The following is a 19,334-nucleotide window of genomic DNA, read 5'->3' as shown; positions in this document are numbered from 1 at the left end:
AATTTTTCGAAATGAGGTTGAGAAACAATTAGGAAGAGTCATCAAAGTTGTTCATTCTGATCGTGGCGGAGAATATTATGGTCGTTATACAGAATCTGGACAACACATGGGGCTTTTTGCAGAGTACTTACAAGAAAATGGTATAGTTGCTCAATACACTATGCCTGGTTCACCTGAGCAAAATGGCGTTGCTGAAAGAAGAAATCGCACTCTCATGGATATGGTTAGAAGTATGATGAGTAGAACAAATCTTCCAGAGTTTTTATGGGGTGAAGCACTTATGACTGCAACTTATATTTTAAATCGTGTTCCCAGTAAATCTGTTCCCAAGACCCCTTTTGAGTTGTGGACTGGGCGGAAGCCTAGTCTAAATCATCTTCGTGTATGGGGTTGTCCAGCTGAAGTAAAGATTTATGATCCTAATTTGAAAAAGTTAGATCCGAGAACAAATCGCTGTTATTTCATTGGTTATCCAATGCGCTCAAAAGGCTATCGCTTTTACTGTCCCACTCGTGGTACGCGAATTGTTGAATCTCAGACTGCTAAATTTCTGGAATTTGATGTTGCTGAGAAAATTCCTTCAACATCTCTTGAAATGGGGGAGTCATCTAAAGGAATTTGTATTCCTATGTCATTTTCAAGAGATGATAATAGTAGTCTCAATTCTACTCCAGTTGGTAATGCTCCCATTGTTGATGAATATATTGCTCCCGATATCGAAGATGATGAAGGTCCTATTATTGATGAAGGGCCTATTAATGATGAAGCTCCTATTGTTAATGAGAATCCTGTTATTGAAGAAATTCCAGTTGTGGAAGATGTTATTCAAAACAATGATCAACAAAGAGAAGTTATTCCAGAAGTACCTCCTCTAAGAAGATCTCAGAGACAAAAGAAGTCAACAAAGTGTCATGATAATTTTGTTTATCTTGGAGAAGGAGAATATGATATTGATCATTTTGTGGATCCTGTCACTTTTAGTGAAGCACTTAATAGTCCACAATCTTCAAAATGGTTATCAGCTACGGATGATGAGATCGACTCCATGAAGAAAAATGGTGTATGGGAGCTAGTTTTATTACCTGATGGTTTTAAACCAATAGGTTGTAAGTGGATTTTAAAGGCTAAAAGGGATAAAAAGGGACAGATTGAAAGGTTTAAAGCGCGGTTAGTGGCTAAAGGCTTTACTCAAAGAGAAGGTATTGATTACACTGAAACTTTCTCACCTGTTTCCACTAAAGATTCATTCAGAATTATTATGGCCTTAGTTGCGCATTTTGATTTAGAGTTGCATCAAATGGATGTTAAAACTGCTTTTCTGAATGGAGAATTGAATGAGGAAGTCTATATGTCTCAACCTGAAGGCTACAAGGAGAAAGGAAAAGAACACTTAGTTTGCAAGTTGAAACGATCCATTTATGGTCTCAAACAGGCATCTCGCCAGTGGTACTTGAAGTTTGACCAGGTTGTGACATCGTTTGGTTTCGTAGAGAACAAGTTTGATCAGTGTATTTATATGAAGATCAGTGGGAGTCGTTATATTTTTCTTGTTCTTTATGTAGATGACATTTTACTTGCCAGCAGTGATTTGTCACTACTAAATGAGACCAAAAATTTTCTGTCTTCCAATTTTGATATGAAAGATCTTGGAGAGGCATCCTATGTTTTGGGGATTGAGATCCATCGTGACAGGAATCGAAAAGTTCTTGGCTTATCTCAAGAAGCTTACATTAATCGTGTGCTCAAAAGGTTCAACATGGATTTATGTAAAGCTGGTTCTGTTCCTATTCTGAAAGGGGACAAGTTCACTAAGCAGCAATGTCCTAAGAACGACTTGGAAAGAGGAGCAATGAAGAACATCCCTTATGCTAGTGTAGTAGGGAGTTTGATGTATGCTCAGGTTTGCACTCGACCTGACATAGCTTTCGTAGTCAATGTTCTTGGGAGATATTTATCTGATCCTGGCCTTGATCATTGGGTTGCAGCCAAGAAAGTTTTGAGATATTTGCAAAGAACGAAGAGTTTTATGCTTGTGTATAAGCAGGTTGACAATCTTCGAGTTGTTGGTTATTCAGATTCAGATTTTGGTGGTTGTGTAGATGATTTAAAGTCAACTTCTGGCTATATTTTCACCTTGGCAGGTGCTGCTATTTCTTGGAAGAGTGTCAAACAGACTTTGATCACATCATCTACTATGTATGCTGAGTTTGTTGCATGTTATGGGGCATCTTTGCAAGCTTTGTGGCTGAAGAATTTTATTTCGGAGATACGAGTGGTTGATTCTATTTCCACACCTATGCTAATCTATTGTGATAATAATGCTGCTGTTTTCTTTTCAAAGAATAACAAGATTAGTAGTGCTTCTAAACATATGGAAATAAAGTATCTCACTGTCAGAGACTTGGTCAAGAAAGGAGACATTGTCATTGAAAATTGCAAGACCGAGTCGATGTTAGCTGATCCTCTAACCAAAGGGTTAAGTGCCGTGCTGTTTAATAAACATGTTGTTAATATGGGCATTTTAGAATCTTTTGATCTTTTGGGTTAGTGGGAGTTTTGTTTTCTGTTTGTTTTTAGAAATTATTATTTATAATTTTCTGAATAAAGTTATGAACTACATTTTATGTTTCAATATTTTATTATTGAATGGATATGTTTTCAATTATGTTTTGTTATATTCTCGAGAATGATTGAATTGAAAGCATGTGGTTCATATTGTTGTGATCATTGTCTTTTAAATCTATTTGCTTATTGACAATGATATGTTGTTGGCTTAATTCTTTAAGCAAGTTTAGTGACACTTACTTATTTTAAGTGGTGTATGTTTAATTTCACTGGCTTATTTATTAAGCATCACGGTATCAGTGAAATTGAGGACTGATAAGGATATTATGTTATTTTATATTGATCACATGTTGAACATAATTCCTTACCACACTACTAGACTTATTGACCATGTCGATTTAATACTTTGGTATTTGTGATTATGAATGTCTTTTGTTGAGCTAAAAACAATATGACTGTCATAGTTCATTATCAAAGGTTAAATTGGACCGGTATGTTGAGATGCTATCAGAGAACTATCAGTTTTTAAAGTGGCCACAAATGTTTTCTTGTTGTTCAACCCATGAGTCGTTTTCAAAGAAAAATTATTTTGATATATAATATATATGTATTAAAATCAATGTAGCCCAAGTGGGAGAATGTTAGACTTTTTATTTGGGCTTACATTAAATTTTATTGGTTTTATTAAAACTTGGGTTGATTGGATAGTTCTTTGCTGTATTAGCCCATGTTGTTGGTGATCAATTGTTAATGGGCTTAGCATCTGTGAGTAAAGTCTAGGTGAAGCAGAAGTGTGGGCTTTTCTAGTTGACTGAAGCCTTTGATGAGCAGGCCCAGCCCAACTAGGGTTTTGTAGCTAAGTCCCCTCCCTAACTCTATAAATACATATTGTCTCATCACAATTGTATACCTTTTGATAATCAGAGAAAATAAACTGCTTCTGATTTAGAGATCTAGGGAGGAAGACTTAGTTGATAGTATTGCACTATCAAATTTGGAGTAACTGCTGTGGATCAATCAGAGATAATTGCTATGGATCAATCAGGTACACATACTTAATTATCATATACTACTATTGTGTTCTATGTTATATACAAATAGATCTTGGGTCAATTGTTAATTTATCTAACATGGTTCCCATCCAAAACTTGAAAATTGGACCGTACACCTTGGCCAAAGCTGAGTAGTCATGGTGTATGTTTGAACTTAGGAAAGGAAGGTATCCGACTAGTGGAAGGCCGTGAGGTCCTGGTGGCAGTGGTGGCTTGGACGATAAGTACTTCTTTCTTGTCCAACTAAACCATATCAAGGCAAAAGCTGCCAAAGCGAAAAGAATGAGAATGTTATAAAGGTCATAACCATAATATTTCTGGTTGGTGAACATAGTTTTTTACTAGCTAGTGTAGTATGAGTATACTCGCTATATAGATGGTATCTAGCTATAATACGGTTTACATATATAATATATATGTAGTGTATGTATATGTGGGGTTATATGTAGAATAGTTGGAACTTGAAAGCGATATTTATAGAGTGAAGTATGTGACTTTTCTTCAGTTGGATTACGGATCATTATATGTGGTTCATATATACCGGCAAAATTATTTTCTTGAAATTTTGGGTTTGAGCTAAAGTGAGCTGTTCTTTTCTTTTTCTTTGTTTACTTTTCATTTAGGTGGGGTTTGGTTGGAAAAAATGAAAATGTAGGAATAGAAATGGGAATAAAAATAGAAATGGAGTGATATAAAATTTAAAATGCATTAAAAAAAATTGATAAAAATATCATTAAATTTTTTCTTTTGTTATATTTGAATGATCTTTATTTCCTTTTTAATATGGAATGGTCATTCTATCAAAATGGTAAAAAGAACATTCCATTGGAATTTCAATATTTTAAAATGCAAGCAAACAAATGAATGAAATAAAAATTATTGCCTTTCCATTCTATTTTATTACCTCCAACCAAAAGTTTTAGTGTTTGGCTCTTGCTAGAATAAGCAACTATACTTTGAAAAATTCCAAGTTCTAATGGCCTTATATTCCTTGTTGTATCTTGCGTTAGACATTGATGTGTGATAACTGATTGTTGTTTTTTTTATTTATTTATTTCTTTCTTAAGTGAAATTATAGTTCATGCATAGCGTTCTTGTAGAGAAAAGATGGATGCTTATGAACGTAATTGATATTTCTACCTATCTCCTATCCAATCGAGCAATTACAGTCACAACTTGACTTTTAAGCCGTGCCATATATGTGGAGCATTGCTATTAGGCAGCAGTGTGCCTAACACCTTATCGACATATCATGTTGCGATTGACTAGCGATACTTTCTAAAAGCTATTACATTAAACTATGTGGGATAGTAGGACCCGATACTTAGTTGGACCAATAACGATACTGACACATAGGAGGGTGCTAGGCACCACTGGTACCTTTTAACTTTTCTCATATATATAATATTCAATTATTTATAATACCGGTGGTCAAAGTCATACTTTGACTAATGTTTATAAATGATCTTTTAATTTAAGCAAATCTTCACTTTTTAAAAAAAATTAAAAAAATAGCCAAATACAATAAATTAGTTAATAAAAATTATAAAAATATATTTACCACATTTTTTTTAAAAAAATCTATAATAATAAAATTAAGTTATATAATTTTTTTAGTATTGCATATTATTATATTGTAACAAAAATGAATAAATATATTAGATCATTAAATATATACAACAGTATTTGATATATCGTATTACTGAAAATTAATATACCGTAGTAATAAAATTATATAACACAAATAAATTATAACAATATTAAATTAATACTCAATATATATATATATCATGCTAACAAAATTATATATATAACTATTAAAATATGTATACATACCAAAAAATTTGTATATAATAAAATAGAAACTAAATATCATTTTAAATAAATGATATACTATAGACAACAAAAATCATATACCATACAAGAAAACTATATACTTACAATAAAAAATAAAATAAAATAATATAATATTATTAAATTGTTTTTTTTTATATATTCTATTAACAAAATTTTGTATCACCTTTATGCATAATAAAATAAAAATTAAACATGCATTATCTAAAATAAAATGATATACTATACAATAAAACTTATATACTATATAACAAAAAATATATAACTTACAATAGAAATATATATATATATATATAATAACAACAAATAAAAATAATAATATATAGGATGCTAATAAAATTATATATCATGTCAACAAAAGTACAATAGAAAATGGAACTTAAATATTATTTAAAAAAAATAATATACCGTATAACAAAAAATACATATACCATTCACCAAAACATATATACTAATAATAATAATAATAAAAATATATATTACTAATATATATAAATGTATACTATACTAACCAAATTATATACTACAATTAAAATATATATACCATGACAACAAAATTATATACCACCATTGTATATAATAAAATAAAAACTAATTAAATATTATTTAAAATAAATAATCATACAATCAAAATATATAAAAATAATAATTAAAAATATGTAGTATGCCAATAATAATATATACACACATTAAAATATTTTTATTATTGAAATTCCGTATTTTAATATTCCCAGTTTGATTATTTAATTAAATGATTAATTAAATGCGGAATAATAAAACTGGTACTGAAAACAGTTTTCTGTAGTTACAGAATGCAACTCTGTAACTCCAGAGAAACCCAGAAAAACAAACAGTGCATAAAAGTAAAAACACACAAGATTTTTGTACGTGGTTTCAACAATCCTTTCAGATTGTTACTAGTCCACGGGGCCACGCCCAGAGATAAGATTCATTAGATCGGTATCAAAAATACAAAGTAATTGACTTATGCATAAATAGACTCCCTCTTATTGTATGCCGCAAGCTTGATGTATTCCACCTACTAACCGAATCTTGATAAAACTCCAAGTGCTCGAACTCCCTTCGATCACCTTGAAGAGTGCTTGAATCCTCCCGCTTCAAGGCTTAAAGGCTATCTCCCGAAAGCCTATACAACCATCTCCTGAAGGTTGTGTGCTTGTATCCTCCTGATGCAAGACTTCAAAAGCAATCTCCCGAAAGCTTGTAAATACCCTTCTCCCGAAGGTGCACTGATGTTCTTCTTCGTTGTAGACTTGAATACAGACTCAAGACAATACAAACAACAAATAAACAGAGTAAGAGTAGAACAACTCTTCTCTACAAAACAAAGACACTCTTTTCTTATGATATGAAAGTGAATAAAAGAGTTAACATAACAAAGACACTCTTTCCTTAAGATATGAATATAATTCTAAGTGTGTGAAAGAGATACAAAACCTAGCAGCTATAAGATGTATTTATAATGAATATACATCTCATAGACAGCTTACATTCGGTCTGAACAAGACCTCAACCCACTAGAAACTTCCCTAAAATAATTCTTCAATCAGTCCAGGAATTTCCGTTTCTGTACCTACAGAATCGTGGGCAGTAACTACAACTTTCCTTTTATAGAAAAGGAAAGTTTAGCTCCGGTTTTCTCTTCAAGAAACCTGATCTAAGAAAATGGGAAACTCAACACAAGATCAGATTACACAGCTGGTTAGATAAAAATGAAATGGGTAACCAAACTTACCATTTTTACCTTTTTTCCAAAAATAGGAAAGCTAGACAACTTTCCTTTCAAGTTTGAATACACCAAATAGGAAACCATATTAATGCACTCCAGCCGAAATATACAATAAATAATAAAATATTTTTGTCAATTAAATATGCCAAAAATGGAATTAACAATCTCCCCCTTTTGCACTTTGATTGACAAAACATTTTATTATGAGAAAACCTGCATTAAGTGTTAGAAACCAAAGCAAATAGCTTCTTAAAGATACAAGAGTATAGAAAATACTCCCCCTGCATGAAAGCTCTCTAACACATAAAACAAAGAACTTTTTTTGGACGGAAAAGCTTACAAACCGAAGAACACAACTTTTTAAATGGAAAAGTGTTAAACCACAAACAACTTTTTAAATGGAAAAGTGTTAAACCACAAACAAGCAACTCCCCCTAAAACCAAGGGTCCAGAGTTGTAACAAAGAGTTCAATGAATCCAAAAAAAAAAAAAAATATGACTACTCCCTCTTTTTGTCTATCAAGGAGCCAAAGATAACAAAAACAAACATGAACAAAGTCATAAATTCAAATAAACATTAATAAAAAGCAAAAGATAAAAGATTGAACCACTTATTCATCATCATTGGGTCGGAAGTATTTCATGATGATGTCCATCTTCCTAAGAAGCAAGGCCTGACTTGTCTCCATTCTTCCCAAACGCAAGTTGAATTCTGCCATTTCTGTAGGAGCAGAAGTGGAAGCAGATCCAGCAGCAGGATCATTTGTAAGACCAGGGGAAGCAGACCGAGCCTTTCTTTGAGCAGCTTTTCCTTGAGGAGGCTTCTCAGGAATTTTGAAAGTGGTTCCAACAGCAGGCATTTCAATTGATTCATTCTCAAGAATCAATTCCTCTTGATCAGATAAAATTTTATAGATTAAGTGAGGAAAAATGAGATTGAGCCTAGGTTTCTTACCCTTTCGAAGAGAGACAATTTGCTCCTAAATCATGTCAGCCAAATCAATTTTAGCACCAATTGAAACTTTATACAAAAAGAAAGCAAGTTCATTTGAAACATTTACCGGATTGGAGCAAGGAAACCAATTGGATAGGGCAAACCTCATGAGAGCAACATGTTGATAGGTGAGTTGAGACATATGCATGGTGTCGGAGAGTTCAATTTCATTATCACCCGAGAGATAACCGAACACCTTTTGACGATCAAACTCCACATCAGTTGGCTCAATTCCCATAGGCAAATTGAGAGCCTCAGCAACATCCTTCACAGTAAAGGAATACCAGTGTCCTCTGACAAAAACTTTGCCAAACATGAAAGAGTCCTCATCGAGAAACTCATCAGTGATGTTAGCATAAAATTCCTTCACAATTCTATCCACATACCCATCAAAACCGATCAAGGTATCTACCCATTGTCTTTCTTTCAACATGTTATACACTCCAAAAGGCTTATGAGCAATAACATTAAAAATTTTCTCCACAGTAAAATTCCTATTCTCATAGAATTTCATATCTCTAGCATGATCATTATAACAAAAATAATGAGAGTGGGGCTTGAAGTTATCAAGAGAAATACCAGAGGGCCTCTTTCTTTTCTGTGGAAGAACAGGATTTGTAGAGACAATGGGCCTTTTTCCTTTGTCCTTCTTTGGTACAGCAGGAGGGACTGGAACAGATTCTGTAGTGACAGGTTCAGTTTCTGGTTCTTCATTCTCGGATCCAGAATCATCAATAACAGGAAGATCTTTGGGCACAAATTCTTCACTTGAATCGGACAAGCCCTCTGAATCATGATCCTCCTCACTTTCTTCTTGTTCAGAATCCGAGGAAGAGACCGAAGGGGGATTCTCCTTGAGATTTTTGGCCTTTGAAGATGAAGAAACCACCTTTTTTCCCTTTGGATGCAATTTTAGGTTTAACCACTTCAGGCTTTTTAGGAGTGGAAACCTTGGACCTTGTTCGAGAACTCACCATGGGCAAGGTCACCAAAGCTTGGTCGACATTAGGAGCACCATTCGAAGAAGAGGACTTCGACAATGTGTGATCGGATGAATGGGATTCATCATGATCACCCAACCCAGGTGTTGGAGAAGCAATAGGAGAGGCACCAACAAGAGGAGATGAGAATTTTGCCACTGATTTTCGAGCTTGGGTCTTCGATTTCTTGGCAGACTTCGTCGGAGCAGAAGACGAACCAGAAGCTCCGGTTGCTGGTGCAGGCGGCGCAGGCGGAGTCACCGGAGAAGCAGACGCAGATCCACGAGTGGGCTTCTTGGATGGTTGGGCATTCTTAGTTTTGGCCATTTTTCTTTGAAACCCTAGAACACAAACCCTCTTACACTTTGAACAATGTTAGACCTTTGAGAAAAAAAAAATAGAAGGAGAAGAGAGAGTGGTGATCGTGGGTTTATGGGTAGTTGAGAATATATAACTTTCAATTTTAAATACCCAATTAAAGAAAAAAAAAACTGAAAAGGAAGGTAACTTCCTTACCTTTGACCCACGTGTGGAGAGGAAAAAGGAAACCAAAAAAGGTTTTTCAAAATTTTGGTCAATGTTTCCTTAAATGGAAAAAGGAAACCAACAATCCCCACAAAATCTAAGAATTTGAAAACCCTTACCAAAACCGAAATTGCCACCAAAAAGGAAACAAAAAATAATTAATTATTTAATTACAAGTTTCCTATACACACCAAAAAGACCCAATCTCCACAAATAAAGGAAACATTCTAAAATAAATACAATTAAAACATGTTTCCATAAAATGAAAAAATAAAAGAAAAAAATATTTACAAGGATTCGAAAATGAATTCGAAAAGAAAAATATGCCCCCCTTTTTCTTTTAGTTTTTCAAAAAATGCCCCCCAAAGAAAAATTGCAAATAAAGAACAAGAGAACACACCAAGACACAAAAGCACTAATCACCACTTAAGAGCAAAAATTGTGTCTAAGAACATAATGAAACATAACAAAAAATAACAAAATTTTTAACAAAGCTCACTTGACAACTCGATCACGAACCTTTTTTTTTTATTATTTATTTTTTATTTTTATTTTTTGATTAAAAGACAGAAAAATAAAATAACCTTGATATTTTTGCAACTAGAATTCACAATGTCCATTTGTCTTTGTCCCTGATGAAAAAATCAAACTCATAAGAATAGTCAGAAATTATTTTATCAAACTAATGATGTAATAGAATGAGGTCATACCGGTTCACAGGAAAAAAATTGACTCTGTCACCAAGAATATTAAAGCACATCAAACAGTATGTAACAACTTTATAACACCCTTTTCGAGAAGAAACAATTTTTACCACAAACTGTGTCAAGCATTAGTGTGTGAAAGTGTAAGCAGGGAACATTGCCCAATTTGTCAAAAAGACTTTTTCTGATAAATTGTACCCATAGGAGACGCTGTCACACTACCTCAATGGTAGCGTATCTTCTACATAACTCCTAATTACATAGTTCCAACTTACTCAGAGATGGCTTTCACACATTGAGATAGGTAGCTCTATTCATCCAATGGAGCTTGAACACACAGTTTTTGAACAACATTATTCGAAAATGGTAGCTTACATAACACTGTTTGATGAACCTGAATATTCCTGTGAGGAGTGAACAATTTTCCTGACAAACCTGTATGACATCATAATATTACAACATTAGCAATAAAATAATGACTGAAATTCTTAAAAGGTTGAAATTTTCTTCTAGGACAAGGACAAGACATTATGAACTCTAAGACAACTCAAATATCAAGGATTATAGAAAAATAAAAGCATTAAACAGTACAAACCCCTAAGGATTTCCTTAGAGAAATAAATCGGACCGAGTCAAGAGCTTTAGTAAAAATTTCTGCAATTTGTTTGCTAGTTTCAACATATTCTAAGACAAGAATTTTATTTTCCACAAGCTCTCTAATAAAGTGATGACGAATGTCTATGTGCTTTGTGCGAGAGTGTTGAATAGGATTCTTAGAAATGTTTATAGCACTAGTGTTATCACAAAAGATGGTTAAAGTTTTCAAATCAAACCCATAATCTGCCATCATTTGTTTCATCCATAACAATTGGGTACAACAGCTACCCGCAGCAATGTACTCAGCCTCTGCTGTGGACAGAGAGATTGAGTTTTGCTTCTTGCTATGCCATGAAACCAAATTTGTTTCCAAGATAGAAACATCCACCACTAGTACTTTTTCTATCATCTGCATTACCTGCCCAATCAGCATCACTAAAGCAAACAAGGTTAGAATTAGTGTCTTTTGAAAACAGAATCCCAAAATCAATAGTGCTATTTACATAGCGAATGATTCTTTTCACAGCAGAAAGATGGGATTCCATGGGATTTGCCTGATAACGTGCACAAACACCAACACTATAGCAAATGTCAGGACGACTAGCAGTAAGATAAAGCAAACTACCTATCATACTTCGATACAAAGTTTGATCTACCTTTACTCCTTGTTCATCTTTGCTTAATTTCAAAGTTGTGCTCATGGGAGTGTTGGTATGTTTGGCTTTCTCAAGACCAAACTTTTTCACCAAGTTCTTTGCATACTTGCTTTGAGTGACAAAAGTTCCCTCATCTGATTGCTTCACTTGAAGACCGAGAAAATAAGTGAGTTCACCTACCATACTCATTTCGAACTCCTTTTGCATTTGGGAAACAAAAACCTGCACTTCAGAGTTAGAGGTAGAGCCAAACACAATATCATCAACATATATTTGAGCAACAATCACATCAGAATTAATGTTTTTGATGAAAAGTGTTTTATCAACATTTCCTCTCTTGTAATCATGAGAAAGCAAGAATTCAGTTAGACGCTCATACCAAGCACGTGGTGCTTGTTTTAGACCATACAAAGCCTTGTCTAACTTATAAACATGATCAGGAAAGTGTGGATCCTCAAACCCTTTAGGTTGTTCCACATACACCTCTTCTTTTAACAGCCCATTCAAAAAAGCGGATTTGACATCCATTTGATACAATTTAATACCAAGAATGCAAGCTATGGAAAGAAGTAACCTGATCGATTCCAGTCTAGCTACTGGAGCAAATGTTTCATCAAAATCAACACCCTCAACTTGAGTGTATCTTTGGGCAACCAACCTTGCCTTGTTTCGAATGATAGTGCCAAACTCATCACTCTTATTTTTGAAGATCCATTTGGTTCCAATGATGTTCACAAACGGTGGTCTTGGAATCATTTTCCAGACTTTGTTTCGAACAAACTGATGAAGCTCATCCTGCATAGCTAAAAACCAATCTTCGTCCATTAAAGCTTCTTTTACAGATTTAGGTTCTAAAGAAGAAATAAAACATAAAAATTGAATTATATTGGCATATTTTCTTCTTGTAACCATGCTCTCATCCAAGTTTCCGAGAATGAGATCTGAAGGATGATTCTTTTTAACCCTGGAGGATGGTTCCCTCTGTATTGGATCAGTGATTGAATTTAAAGGATACTCGGATTCTTTTGTTGTTGGATTTTCTGTAGCAACAGATTCCTGCACAGTAGCATCGACGACTGCTTCTGAAGCTTCGTCAGGTTCCTTTTCCTCAGCAGTAGGCTTTTCAAGCAAATCTTCAATATGTTCTTCTGTGGAAAACTCAGAAAAATCTTTTAGATCATCAACAACAACATTAGCAGATTCCATAACAGTTTGGGTTCTCATGTTATACACACGATATGCCCTACTATTTGTGGAATATCCTAAGAAAACACCTTCATCACTTTTAGAATCAAATTTACCAATGTAATCACGATCTCGTAAAATATAACACATACATCCGAACACATGAAAGTGACTTACATTTGGTTTCTTACCTTTCCAGATTTCATATGGTGTTTTGTGAGTACCTGGACGCAAGAATACTCTGTTGATGGTATAGCAAGCAGTGTTAATGGCTTCGGCCCAAAGGCGCTTTGTGAGCTTCTTGCTATTCAACATTACTCTAGCCATTTCTGTTAGAGTACGATTCTTTCTTTCAACCACTCCATTTTGTGGAGGAGTTTTAGGAGCAGAAAATTCATGAGAAATACCGTTAGCTTTACAAAATTCATCATATACGGTATTTTCAAATTCCTTACCATGATCACTCCTAATCCTAACAATTTTGCCAATGTTACGATCTTTTTTAACTCGTAATTTCAAACACAGAGATTGGAAAGCTTCAAAAGTATCAGATTTTTCTCTCAAAAAATCCACCCATGAGAATCGAGAAAAATCATCAACACAAACAAAAATATACCTTTTACCATTTAAGCTTTCTACCTGGATTGGACCCATTAAGTCCATGTGCAAGAGTTCGAGAACTCTAGAAGTATTCACATCCGGGATACTCTTGTGAGAAATTTTCAGTTGCTTACCTAACTGGCATGGTCCACATTTTCCCAATGACTCTTTACCTAATTTAGGTAATCCTCGAACAATCCCTGAAACAGATAATTTTTTCAGATTTTTAAAGTGAATGTGACCAAGTTTTTCATGCCATAGGTCAGTAACATTTTCAATGACAGAATGACAAGTGGCATGCGTAGTGAGTGTATAACAATTATCACTAGATCGCAGCCCTTGTAACACAATTTCATCAAGAATATTATATACATAGCAATGATTGCTATCAAAGCTCACAGTATAACCCTGATCACAAATCTGACTAATGCTAAGAAGATTAGCTTTTAGTCCTTCAACCAACATGACATTCTTTAGTTTAGGAAGCCCTTCGAACTTGAGAGTTCCCATTCCTATGACTTTACCAGTAAGACCGTTACCAAATGTAACTTCTCCACAGTGCATTGGTCTTATGTTCACAAGAAATTCTTTTTCACCTGTCATGTGTCTGGAACAACCACTATCAAAATACCACATGTTAGAAGCAACAGTTTTAAAACAAGTAGAACCTACCAAGCAATTGTTTTTGACAACCCATTTTTGTTTTTGTAAAACATGTTTATTTCCAATGTAATTAGATTTAAACATGTTATGCATGGTTATGCATTTAGGTCGAATGTGACCTTTTACTCCACAAAAATGGCAAATAGGAATGAAACGTCTTCCTTTCCCTTTGAAATTGTCAAACTTACCGTGCTGCTTCTTTTCTGTAACAACAGAGTGCTTTGCTGTAGAGACAGAAACCTGCGAGGTAGAAACAGTTCTTCCAGAAACAAAACTATTAGTGGTATTAGACACAGGTTGATTTGGAACATAACCCAGCCCAACATGATTGGTTTGGCCAGATTTTTGAATTTTTTCAAAGATGGTGGAACCTGGATTTAACATTTTAACATTCTTTTTAATGTTATCAATTTCCTTGGTTAAAGAAATAATTTTTGACTCTTTTAAAGACAATTCAGATTCACAACATTTGAGTTTATCTTCTAACTCATTAATGTTGTTACACAAAATTTTATTATCTTTAACCAGGGAGCGATTTTCAGCACTAGTTTCCAACCACTTACCAAACATTACCTTGTAGGATTCAACCATGGAATCCTCATCAATTTCTGACTCATCTGATTCGGATCTGGATTCTTCCTTGTTGTCATTGATCAGGATATTGTTCAAGCAAATGCTTTTTCCTTTTTCCTGCAAATTTCTTGACAAAACACTTGTTAGGACAATCTTTTTCATCCTCACTACTCTCAGAATCATCACTCCAAGTAACATTCAATCCCTTTTTATTTTTCTTTAAGGTATTAGCACATTCAGATTGAGTGTGACCAAAACCTTCACATTCTCTGCATTTAATACCTTTTTTATTGTTAGATGAAAAAGGTTTAGAGGGAATATTACCAGAAATGTTACCTTTTGGGTTCTTTGAAAAGAACTTTTTATTTCCACCAGATTTCATGAATTTTTGGAAATTTTTTGCAAATAGAACCATTTCATCATCAGAAACAATATTTTCAGAAGCATTAAAGGCAATACCTTTGCTTTTCTCATTCGAGAGATTTTGCTTACTCTTTTTCTTGATTTGTTGATTCAACTCAAAGGTTCTTAAAGATCCCATGAGTTCCTCAACCTTCATTTTGCCAAAATCTTTTGCCTCTTCCATTGCAAGCAATTTTGTATCAAACCTGTCAGGAAGAACTCGAACAATTTTTCGAACCAAGACAAATTCATCTAGTTTTTCTCCCAAGGCAAAAAACTCATTAGAAATATCAGATAATCTTTCATAGAAATCATTTAAAGTTTCAGTATCTGACATTCTCAATTCATCAAATCTAGTTTGAAGCATGGTAAATCGTGATCTCTTTACATCAGCAGTACCTTCAAATTGAATTTGAAGGATTTCCCATGCTTCTTTTGCAGATTCACAAGATGAGATTAATTTAATAAAACCTTCACCAACACCATTAAAAATAGCATGTAAAGCCTTATTATTATAACCCGAGACGAGCTTTTCATCTTCGGTGGTCCAACCGAGTTCGATTTTACCTGAGTATTACCTTTTTCATCATTTTCAGTAGGTTGAGACCAACCTGTAAGAATAGCTCTCCATGCTTTCTCATCTTGCGATTTGATGAAAGCTCTGATCCTGACCTTCCAATAAGGATAATTCGACTCATTCAATAGAGGAGGTCTAGAGATAGAACTTCCTTCTGCAAACAAAGACATCTCACACAAAAACAAGTTAAACGGAATAACCTCAAGATCTCACTAAGAATTTAGTGACTTGCTCTGATACCAATTGAAATTCCGTATTTTAATATTCCCAGTTTAATTATTTAATTAAATGATTAATTAAATGCGGAATAATAAAACTGGTACTGAAAACAGTTTTCTGTAGTTACGTAATGCAACTCGTAACTCCGTAGAAACCCAGAAAAACAAACAAAGGCATAAAAGTAAAAACACACAAGATTTTTGTACGTGGTTTCAACAATCCTTTCAGATTGTTACTAGTCCACGGGGCCACGCCCAGAGATAAGATTCATTAGATCGGTATCAAAAATACAAAGTAATTGACTTATGCATAAATAGACTCCCTCTTATTGTATGCCGCAAGCTTGATGTATTCCACCTACTAGCCGAATCTTGATAAAACTCCAAGTGCTCGAACTCCCTTCGATCACCTTGAAGAGTGCTTGAATCCTCCCGATTCAAGGCTTAAAGGCTATCTCCCGAAAGCCTATACAACCATCTCCCGAAGGTTGTGTGCTTGTATCCTCCCGATGCAAGACTTCAAAAGCAATCTCCCGAAAGCTTGTAAATACCCTTCTCCCGAAGGTGCACTGATGTTCTTCTTCGTTGTAGACTTGAATACAGACTCAAGACAATACAAACAACAAATAAACAGAGTAAGAGTAGAACAACTCTTCTCTACAAAACAAAGACACTCTTTTCTTATGATATGAAAGTGAATAAAAGAGTTAACATAACAAAGACACTCTTTCCTTAAGATATGAATATAATTCTAAGTGTGTGAAAGAGATACAAAACCTAGCAGCTATAAGATGTATTTATAATGAATATACATCTCATAGACAGCTTACATTCGGTCTGAACAAGACCTCAACCCACTAGAAACTTCCCTAAAATAATTCTTCAATCGATCCAGAATTTCCGTTTCTGTACCTACAGAATCGTGGGCAGTAACTACAACTTTCCTTTTATAGAAAAGGAAAGTTTAGCTCCGGTTTTCTCTTCAAGAAACCTGATCTAAGAAAATGGGAAACTCAACACAAGATCAGATTACATAGCTGGTTAGATAAAAACGAAATGGGTAACCAAACTTACCATTTTTACCTTTTTTCCAAAAATAGGAAAGCTAGACAACTTTCCTTTCAAGTTTGAATACACCAAATAGGAAACCATATTAATGCACTCCAGCCGAAATATACAATAAATAATATAATATTTTTGTCAATTAAATATGCCAAAAATGGAATTAACAATTATGCTAACAAAATTATATACCACTATTATACATATCAAAATATAAAAAACAAATATCATCTAAGAATAATAGTATACCATACAACAAAACAGAAATATATTGTACACCAAAATTTATATACCAACAACCCACAACAACTCATAAAAAATTAAAAAAAAAGCAACATAATTTTTAAATAAAAAAAAATTTAACAAATCTAATATAGATATACCATAATCTTTAATAATTTGCTTCTAATTCTAAAAACATAAAAAAATTATTAATTTTTTTTATGTGACAAAAGGCAATATAAAGGCTAATTAGGATTTTCTCCCGAACTTTGACATGTACCAAATCATGCCCGTTGAACTTTTTTGGCCGTTAAAAATTCTCCCTGAACTATTGGGATTGTTAGATTTAAGGACTTTTGTCTAATTTTAGTAAAAAAATTCTAACATGGATGAAAGTTCAGGGGGCATGATTTAGTACATATCAAAGTTTGAGAGGCATGATTTGGTAGATATCAAAGTCTGGGGAGCATGGTTTAGTACATAAACAATCACTGAAACAGTAAAATTGAATGAAATTAGACAAAAGTCCTTAAATCTAATAATCTCAATAGTTTAGGGGGAAATTTTAACGGTAAAAAAAGTTTAGGGGGCATGATTTGCTACATGTCAAAGTTTGGAGGAAAAAAATCATAATTAGCCCAATATAAATAATAAATAGTTTAAAATGGTCATTTCTCTATAAGTTTTGAAATGAGGACATTTACTAACATTGTCCTATGATTTAGGGTCATTTGCTTTAATTTTTTGAAATAAGGACATATACTAACATAGTCCTATGATTTGGGGACATTTGCTATAATTTGCCTAATTTATATCACAAAATACTTATTTAAAAATATTAGATTAACTCTTATATCGATAAGAAAATATTAGTAATAAAATCAGGACCACTACTCAATATAAAATAACAATAATATCCCCACGGTTATGTAGTCACTGAATAGATAATTTAATAAGTCAATAAAACACCAAAATAATATCTAGCATCCATCATTCCTCGTTTCTAACTGACACTTAGCTAATTTATGTTATCCAGACCATCCCTTCCATCTTAAATACAAAATTAGTTTCATTGGAAGTTTAATAAGTAAAATAAGACTAAACTAATAACGAATTTCTTCCTCAATGGTACCATTCTCATCCACTGACATCAAACTGAGTTCCTGGAATGGAAAAAAATAAGGGGTGAGCTTATAAAGCCCAATAGGAAAACAACTAATATCAAAGGACCCTTGGTTTAATAAAATTCCTACATGGTTAGCTTTAGAATAAAGTATCTCATCACCATTATCAAAATGTATAAACAAAGTAGAGAGACCATAAGTAATCACAAAATCAAGCGTCAAATACATATCACTTCGTCCACTAGACCCCTAGCTCTGAAAAACCACTCATATACTACTACAAAAATGAATTTTCCTGACATTTTAAACAGTCGTTTAAAGTATTCTCGTTGGTTTCTATAACCGTCGCCTATACGACCATCGCAAAACGGGCAAAATATGTGACGGTTCAAAACCGTCGCTAAAGTGGACTTCCTGACGGTTTAAAATCGTTGCCTATAAAAGGGTATAGACGACGGTTTTAAACTGTGCCTTATAGTATTGGTTACATTTTTTCATTATAAAAAGTTTTTTTCAGCGATGATTTTTTTTTCAGTCGTTACATTGGGAAAATAGGGAAAAAATAAATTTTTCTACAATTTCTTCCCCTGCATTAATTTTTAATTTTTTTACAAATCTGTATAGTCAAAATAATTAACGTAACGCTAATATCATCTAAATATATTTAAAATTCTGTATAGTCACAATAATTAAACAAACACTAATATCATCTAAATATATTTAAAAATCTATAATTAAGTTAACGCTAATTATAATCATCTAAATATATTTACAAACATATAGTAACAATAAATCGAGATACATACACACTGAATAGCACGACAACTGTTGTTGCTCGGCTTCTGCTTTCACGTAATGAATCCACCGATCACGCATAAAATTCATCTCATCATTTGTGTACGCAGTGGAGAACCTATCATGTTGTGTCAACACGTATATTGGATCTTTTACGGTCATGAAACTTTCAATGAATTTCATGACGTTGTATCTGTTGGAAATTATTTTACCAGGATCTTAGATCTACTCACAAG

Source organism: Cannabis sativa, chromosome 9 (assembly GCF_029168945.1).
Source record: "Cannabis sativa cultivar Pink pepper isolate KNU-18-1 chromosome 9, ASM2916894v1, whole genome shotgun sequence".
NCBI lineage: Eukaryota > Viridiplantae > Streptophyta > Magnoliopsida > Rosales > Cannabaceae > Cannabis > Cannabis sativa.
This window is presented reverse-complemented; position numbering follows the sequence as displayed.